This window comes from Geotrypetes seraphini, chromosome 19 (genome assembly GCF_902459505.1).
Source record: "Geotrypetes seraphini chromosome 19, aGeoSer1.1, whole genome shotgun sequence".
NCBI classification, from domain to species: domain Eukaryota; kingdom Metazoa; phylum Chordata; class Amphibia; order Gymnophiona; family Dermophiidae; genus Geotrypetes; species Geotrypetes seraphini.
In genome coordinates, this window is record NC_047102.1 from 31,981,549 (window position 1) to 31,990,385 (window position 8,837).

Sequence of the window (8,837 nt, forward strand, 5' to 3'; positions counted from 1 at the left end):
ATGGCACTCTTTTCACAATGCATGCTTGGATATGCACATTAATTTCCTTCATTGTATAGCACTCTAGGGTGGCATGGCTTTACCCTAACAATGCTATGAATGCTCTCATTCAAATATAGCAGGGCTAACTCATATTCTTAATAAAATGCACTTCATTCTCTTGGTTTTAAGTTACTGGGATCACAATTTTCCATCTATAAAGTAATTCATGTTCTCACTGTAACAAGCAGCAGGATAAATTTTCACTTCCAATTAGTTTGTTGCTCGATCATTAAAAAAAGCTATTTCAGCAATGGTCTGAAAGGTCTGTATCCACTTCTGTAGTGAAGGAACATGCTCTTGTTCATTCATAAAGCTGAACAATGTTTTGTAATACTCTGCTTAACTGGTTGAGTAGTTTTCCCAATATAACGTTTATTATAGGGACAAATTATCCATGCCAGTAGATACAGTCTATAACAGGGGTTTTCAACCCAGTCCGTGGGACACAACTACCCAGTCAGGTTTTCAGAATATCCACAATTAATATGCTTGAGATAAATTTGCATGCACTACCTACATTTTATTACATTACATTACATTACATTAGGGATTTCTATTCCGCCTGTGCCTTGCGGTTCTAGGCGGATATGTAAATCTATCTCATTCATATTCATTGTAGGTATCCTGATAAACAAATGACTGGGTTTGTCCCAAGGATTGCATTGAGAATCCCTTGTCTATAAGTAAATTTTAAATTTGGAGAGGTACATTCAACAATTTCCATCACATGAGGATATACTATGCAGTTAACAGACTTGTAATGGCCAGGTTTTGTGAATGGGATATTCAGAGGAAACCATTCCTTTGAATGCACCAAATAATCCCTTAGGTTTTTCCTTAATTGAAATGCAAACCATAGTGGATATGAAAAAATTGAATGAATTTTAACACATTCTATAATACGCTTTATTGCATTTACTTATGCTGAATACGGCAACACACACACAGGACTAGATTCTGTAAATGGTGCTCAAAAACTGGTGCTGAAAGAAATCTGCACAGAGTGCTGTTCTATAAATGGAACTCTGAGTCCAGCAGTGTTTCCAGTGCAAAAGCCATATGAGTCTTAAACCAGTGGGTTATTATCCTTTATTTGTGGGTTTGTAGAAAGCATTATCTATTACTACTACTGCTTATCACTTATATATATTGCTGAAAGGCACATGCAGCGTTGTACATTCTGACATTTATAGACAGTTTCTGCTCATATGAGCTTACAACCAAACTTGGACAGACAGACATGACATATAGGGTTAGGGATACAGAACCTAAGGTGAAAGGATTTAGGAGTTGAAAGCACTCTCAAAAAGGTGGGCTTTAAACTGGGCCTTGAACACTATCAGAAATGGAGCCTGCCGTGGGGACTTGAGCAGTTTGTTCCAAGCATAAGGCGCAGCAAGGCAGAAGAGATGGAGTCTGGAGTTGGCAGTTGAAGAGAAGGGCACAGATAAGAGGGACTTACCAGCTGAGCGGAGCTAATGGGGGTGGATCATTGGGAGAGATAAGTGAAGAGAGATAGTGAGGGGCAGCTGAATGAGGACATTTGTAGGTCAGTAAGGGGAGTTTGAATTGTAGTCTGAAACAGATGGAAAGCCAATGAAGTGACTTTAGGAGAGGGGTAACATGAGCTCACGGAAGAAGGGTTGGATTTTGGTAATATTATAGAAAAAGAAGCGGCAGGTTTTAACAATATGTTGTACCTGGGCGGTGAAGGAGAGAGAGGAGTAAAAGATGACCCCACGATTACAAGGAGACAAAACAGGAATGATGAGAGTGTTGTCCGCAGAGACGGAGAATGAGGGAAGTGGAGAGGTGGGTTTAAGTGGGAAGATGAACAGCTCTGTTTTAGCCATATTCAAATTTAGATGCCAACGAGACATCTAGGTAGCAATGTTGGACAGACAAGCTGAGACTCTGGTCTGGGTTTCAGTAGAGATATTTGGCACAGAGAGTTAGATCTGGGAGTCGTCAGCATAGAGGTGATACTGGAAACCATGGGAGGAGATCAGCGCTCCAAGTGAGCAAGTGTAGATTGAGAAAAGGAGTGGTCCCAGGACAGAGCCTTGAGGTACACCAATTGATAGTGGGCAGGCTGTGGAGGAGGAACCACCATTGCATACACTGAAGGTGCGATGTGAGAGATAGAAAGAAAACCAGGAGAGGGCAGAACCCTGGAATCCCAACAAGAACAGCGTATCGAGGAGAAGGTGATGATCAACAATATCAAAGGCGGCAGATGGATCGAGAAGGATGACGATAAGAGTAGAGGCCTTTGGATCTGGCTAAGAACAGGTCTTTGGAAACTTTAGTAAGGGCAGTTTCTGTGGAATGCAGCGGGCGAAAGCCTGATTGAAGCGGATTCAGAATAGCATGGGATAAGAGGAAGTCCATGTAATGGCGGTGAACAGCATGTTCAAGTAACTTGGATAAGAAGGGGAGGCAGGAGATGGGGCGATAGTGGCATGGACATGTGGGGCCCAGTGAGGGTTTCTTGAGGAGGGGTGTGATAATGGCATGTTTGAAGTCATCAGGGACAGTTGCAGTGGAGAGCAATAGGTTGAGGATGTGACAGATAGGAGGGATGACAGAGGGCGAGATAGCACTGAGTAGGTGAGTGGGAATCAGATCGGAGCCTGGCTGCCTGGCTGGCTCGGAACTTCCTCTCCGATGTCGGAATTGACATTGGGAAGAAGGCTTCTGGGTGGCAATTAGCAGCAGCAGTGGGGGAGGGGGGTGTTGTTGAATCGGCGCTGGAGGGAGGCAAGGAGAGAGGCTACCGTACTGGAGGGAGTTCTGATTGACAAGTTGATGAAGCCATGCGCGGTGGTGGCGAAAAGGGCAAACAGAATGCTAGGAATGATAAAGAAGAGGATCACAAACAGATCAGAGAAGGTTATCATGCCGCTGTACCAGGCCATGGTGCATCCTCACCTGGAGTGCTGCATCCAGCACTGGTCGCCTTACATGAAGAAGGACATGGTACTACTCAAAATGGTCCATAGAAGAGTGACTAAAATGGTTAATGGGCTGGAGGAGTTGCCGTACAGTGAGAGATTGGAGAAACTGGGCCTCTTCTCCCTTGAAAAGAGGAGACTGAGAGGGGACATGATCGAAACATTCAAGATACTGAAGGGAATAGACTTAGTAGATAAAGACTGATTGTTCCAAGGTAGGGAGAATGAGAGGGCACTCCTTAAAGCTGAAAGGGGATAGATTCCGTACAAACGTAAGAAAGTTATTCTTCACCCAGAGAGTGGTAGACAATTGAAACGCTCTTCCGGAGTCTGTTATAGGGGAGAACACTCTCCAGGGATTCAAGACTAAGTTGGACAAGTTCCTGCTAAACTGGAACGTACGCAAGTGAGGCTGGACTCATTTAAAACACTTGTCTTTGACCTGAGGGCCGTCACGTGAGAGGACTGCTGGGCAAGACGGACCACTGGTCTGACCCAGCAGCGGCAATTCTTATGTTCTTATTAGGGAAGGAGGAAGGCTTTTTTTTGTGTGCGGCAGGAAGGGATGGTAAACGATTGCCTGTTCCGTTGTCCCCGTGTACAGCTTTGGGATGCTGTCCTTGAAAACTGGACATTTTGGTGTCCCGAAGCTATGTGTGGGGACAATGTGACAGGGAATCTAAAACAGGACAGTCTCGTGTAAAACGGGACGTATGGTCACCTTAGGAATAAGCGATCATGCAGAAATCCAGGCGGTAAGCCATTTTCTGCATCGGGTCGACAAATACATTTGTCACTAAAACTGTTAAAACAGGTTTAGCGACGATCACTGGCTTTAGTGCATCTGGCTCAAGTCTTTTTGAATCCCTGGTAGGTATGTCTTAAAAATCCATGTTTTAAATTTTTGAGAAACAGTTTCATGTGCAAATTACAATGGGAAGTGAGTTCCACATTTTTGCTATTGGTTACATCCTTTGTAGTGGCTTTTTATCTCCATAACCACCCATCAGTTAAAAAAAGAACAGAATGTATGTTTATCTCTACCTATTCCTGAATATTCCAATTGTGCTTGACAGAGGCTTGCACATTAAGTAAACAAACATAACAGCCAGAATTATATTTCTAACCTTGCAAAAGCAGCATTAGAACTTATAAAAATAAATGCATTTATATTTCATGTTCATTATAACCATTTTTCATTTGGCTAAAAGGTATGAAAACATAATTTTGTTTTATGCTAAAGATGTAATTTTTGTTTTGTTAATAACGTCTTTCAAAATTTATGCACATAGCAGTGATAAAATTAAGAATATTGCTATATGGTGGAAGGCTGTGGATTATTCATAAGTGTGGTAATGTCCCTCTTAAACTACTGGTTAATTAAATGCCAGAAAGAGTGATAAGCCTGATCTTCCATTGTTAATGACTATAACAAGTTTTATTCTTTTTACCAGCTTATGAATTTTGCCTCAAGTCATGCATATCAGTTTTTTGTATTTATTTTATTTTAATAATGTTTTTGCCGCCTTGCTGCCCTAACTGTAGCTGTTTCAAGTGACCTGTGCTACACCTTCAAATATTGCATTTTAGTAGTGTTTGGAGAGAACATAAGAACATAAGAATTTGCCTCCGCTGAGTCAGACCAAAGGTCCATCGCGCCCAGCAGTCCGCACCCGCGGCGGCCCATCAGGTCCATGACCTGTCAAGTGTTCCTTGACTTAGCCCTTTAATACCCTTTTTCTTCTATCTATACTCTTCCTAATCTATATCTACTTGTATCTGTACCCCTCAATCCCCCTATCCTTCAGGGGGAGCAGTGTTTGTGTGTGTTACATTGACTTGACTATTTGATAAATTTGTCTGATGTTTTTATCGATTTTGTATTGAATTTTCATGTTACTGATGTACTATCACTACGTTGTACAACTTCTCTTTATTGAAAACCGCATAGAACTGAGAGGTGTTGCAGTATAAAAATAAAGATTTATTATTCATTGTACTGTAATTATGTTGTGGATCTGTGTGTACCATGTCTGAAGTATAATGATATCCCAGGTAAATCTGGTCCACTGTGCTGCTGTGATCCTGCAGGAAGAAACCATCAGTGCCTACAACTGAAAGGAAAGGCTAAAGTGGCTAGAGCTCTTCAGCTGGGAGAAGAGATGGCTCAGGGGTGATATGATAAGAACATAAGAACAGCCTTCCTGGATCAGACCAATGGTCCATCAAGCCCAGCAATCTGTTCAATCAGTTGTTATCAAAGATAATTTGAATATTCATCAAGAATTGGAGAGATTGGAAAATTGTGAACACAGATTGAACTTGAGGATATTGAATTTTCCACAATCACCAATGTTATCGCCTGTTGAAATATTGAAGAAATGACAGATCCAAGATGGCCGCAGACCCTACCGGCTGAGTAACACGCCGAAGAGTCTCACCTCCAACAACTTTTAATCCGCTGCCCGAGATATCTGCTCCCTTCTTCATGCCGAAACGAAGAGGACGCAGTGCCGCTGGAGCCTCGCGGCAGCCTGGTGCAGCGGTGTTCGGCAACATTGAGGAGATCCTCCGACGTATGCAGGAGACACCCCGGGCGTCGAGGGTCCCGCTGGAGTCGCGCCGGAGCGGAACGGATGCCAACTCCTTGGGCTTAGAAACAACATTAAGCCCCGACGCCAGAGTACCTCCCCCTCCGCCTCAGGTTACCAGCTCCCCACGAGAGGAAGTGCTGTTGGAGCATGAGCAGTGCTATCCTCCGGAGGCCACAGATATCAGAGAGGGGAGACTGGAGACTAACTCTTCTTTTCAGGAGAGTTTGGAAGAGACTGAGAGTACAACAACTGAAGGGGTAATTTGGAACCAGAGAAATGCTGTTCAAGAAAGAACATCAACTTCAACTGGTGAGACTTCTCATTTTATTAATGCATTTCATATTGAAAAACCCAGAGAGGTAACCCTGGACTCTCTTTGGGATCTGGTGGCAGATTTGGCAAAATCTGTGAAACCCCAACTGAGCCAGTTGGAAGAAAGACTTAAAGTTCAAGAGGTTACAATGGGGAATTTAAAAGTTGAATTTGATGAGTCTAAAAGCTCCATAGAAAATATTCATCAGGAGTTAAAAGTTTCTAAACAAATTAGAGAAACACTAATAAAAGATAATACTAACTTGAGAAGGAAGCTGGAATCCTTAGAAAATTCCTCTAGAAATAATAACCTCAGATTAATTAACTTTCCGAGGATTGCAACAATATCACCGAGAGACATAGTGAAACGTTACATGATGGAAATATTGGAAATTTCTGAAGATATGTTGCCACCTCTTACGCAGGCTTATTATCTACCTATTAAAAGAGAGGAACAGCAGCGCTTACAAGAAAAGGACCAGCAACCGTTAGATGTTACTGCAATATTGGAGCGTTCTGATATAGAAATGGTTACTCCAGCGACACTGGATAAAAACTGGTTGCTTAGGCTTTTCTTCAAAAATAGACTTAAGAAATTTATGGGACTTAAAATATTGATTTTTCCAGATCTGGCTCGAGAAACACAAAAAAGGAGACGTGAATTTCTTCTTCTAAAACCAGGGGTTATAGCTTTGGGGGCGACTTTTTATCTTCGACACCCTTGTAAATGTGTTATACAATATAGTATGAAAAAATATGTTTTCTTTGATCCAAGCCAATTGACAACATTTTTGTCTACAGCACCTCAGGTTTAAGGGGGAATAAGAGGATAATTGATTATTGTTGACCTGTCTCTGCCTAAAGGGCCTATTTTCTTTTATATAACAACTTAGTTTGTTAAAATTACTTTAATCATCCTCTATGTATGCCTTGGATCCATATAGTGGACTAGAGTTGAAGTTAAGCTATAATGATTTTTCTTGTAACAAGTTTGGGAGCAGAAATGTTTATATTAGTACTTTATTGGCTTATCTTTATTTTTCTGTACAAGTGATAACTTGAATTGTAAATTGAAAAATATAAATAAATAATTAAAAAAAAAAGAAATATTGAAGAAATATCTGGGAGAGACATTGCAAATATCATCTGAATCAATTCCTCCAATTGCTAAAGCATCAGTTTAGTATCCCAGGCAACCCATGCCCCCTCTTCTCCCCCACGAAGACTTCTGCCAGAACCTGCCTCGACCCCCCCCCCCCCCCCGGCAACAATCTCTCCTGCTGAAAACCCCCCACTCCTCCTGAAAGTTTGCCGGCAGGAGGGATTCCTAGTCTCTCCTGCTGGACACCCCCAACCCCCCCAAAGGGTAGCCCTGCAATTATATCTTGAGTATTGTGTATTTCTGTTCATCTCATCTTGAAAAATCCGCAGAGAAGGGCAAAAGGTAATAGAGCAGCTCTTATGATGAAAGGCTGAATAGGGTAGGAGTCTAGGTAGGAGCAGAGTTGACTGATAGGGGACCCATGCTGTAAATGCACAAAAGCATGAATGTTGCAGGACAAGTGAATGGGGAATGGTTATTTTCTCTGTCAGCAAAACTAAGGTTAGAGGAGATTTTGTCAAACTAATAAGATGCAGATTTAATTCAAGTTCTGAAAAATATTTTTAACTCAATAAATTTATTGGATTTGTTGTTAGGGAATGTGATCAAGGCTGGTACTACAGCTGAATTTAAAAATGATCTGGACCATTTTTTTGAGAAGAATTTCATAATAGATTATTAGCCATACACTGGGTGCTTTTTTAGGGAAAGGGGAAAGAGATTAGGACTTGTAGACTGCCTTTTTGTAGTTTTACAACCACACTCAAAGCAGTTTACATACAGGTACTTCAAGCATTTTCCCTGTCTGTCCTGGTGGGATCACAATCTGTCTAATGTACCTGGGGCAATGGAGGATTAAGTGACTTGCCCAGGGTCACAGGGAACAGCGTGGGCTGAGGCTGTAGCTTTAACCACTGCACCACACACTCAAATTCTCCACATCTGGAATAATTGTATAAAATCCCTTTTCTGTGACTACTGAAAGAATCCCCCAAATGTTTGTGTCATACATTATAACACAGTGCAATAAAGTCATTAACAGGGACTGCTGTAGTAATTGTTTCTGATAGTTTATTTTGGTAATCAGGTTTAATTAACTGCATTGGTGGTTTGAGATTTAGGCATGTTTATTTTTTAATAGGTATTGGCTGTGAACAGGCTGAATCTGTTTTTCCACTACGGTACAGCGTGAAGTACTTATAGCAGAAGACAGCCTTCCTAGCTTCAAGGACTACAGGTACACACTTCAGTTTCTAGTGTTCCAAGGTTCTAAAATGTGCTTTAAATGCCTTTCTTACAGAGCTTATAAAAAAGAAAAAATCTCTCTGACTCAAGCCAGAAAATGTGCCGTCTCCAACTCATATACTCGTATAAATCCTACTGCCTTAGAAAGAGATACAGGTGGCTTTATGTTTCAGAAAGCACGATGACATGGTTCTATGCTGCTTGTGATTCAGAAAGTCCAGATAAGACATTTGGGTTTTTAAAGAAAAGAGAGCAAGCTTTCCAATGTATTGACATTTACTTACTTAATTTCAGAGGATTCTAGAAATAAACGGACTTGATTATAATTTTTTCTTTTTGATTTTCAAGGCAGAAGCTAATGCTGGATTTGTGATGTGAACAAATCTCCAGTAGAAATTCATGCGAGAGATCAAACTCATGAGGCCATAAGCTGAGGGACTACAGGGGTAGGGATGGGGGTAGTGTGTGTGTGTGTCGCATAGCACTTTGGGAACTGCCTTGTGGGTATTTATATAATTTGTAGCGTGGATGATGTGTCTCCATGTTTGTGTAATTTGGGATCTGAATGTTAAAGAATCACTGAAACTT

General features: G+C 41.4%; 1 long non-coding RNA gene across 1 annotated transcript in view; it reads left to right on the forward strand.

Moving 5' to 3' along the window:
- Positions 1-8,253, forward strand: part of LOC117352293 — an 86,074-nt gene extending 77,821 nt beyond the window's left edge. The window contains exon 4 of the long non-coding RNA XR_004537642.1: positions 8,146-8,253. This is a non-coding gene — a long non-coding RNA (uncharacterized LOC117352293). The remainder of the gene's footprint in view (positions 1-8,145) is intronic.
- The last annotated feature ends 584 nt before the right edge of the window (positions 8,254-8,837 follow it).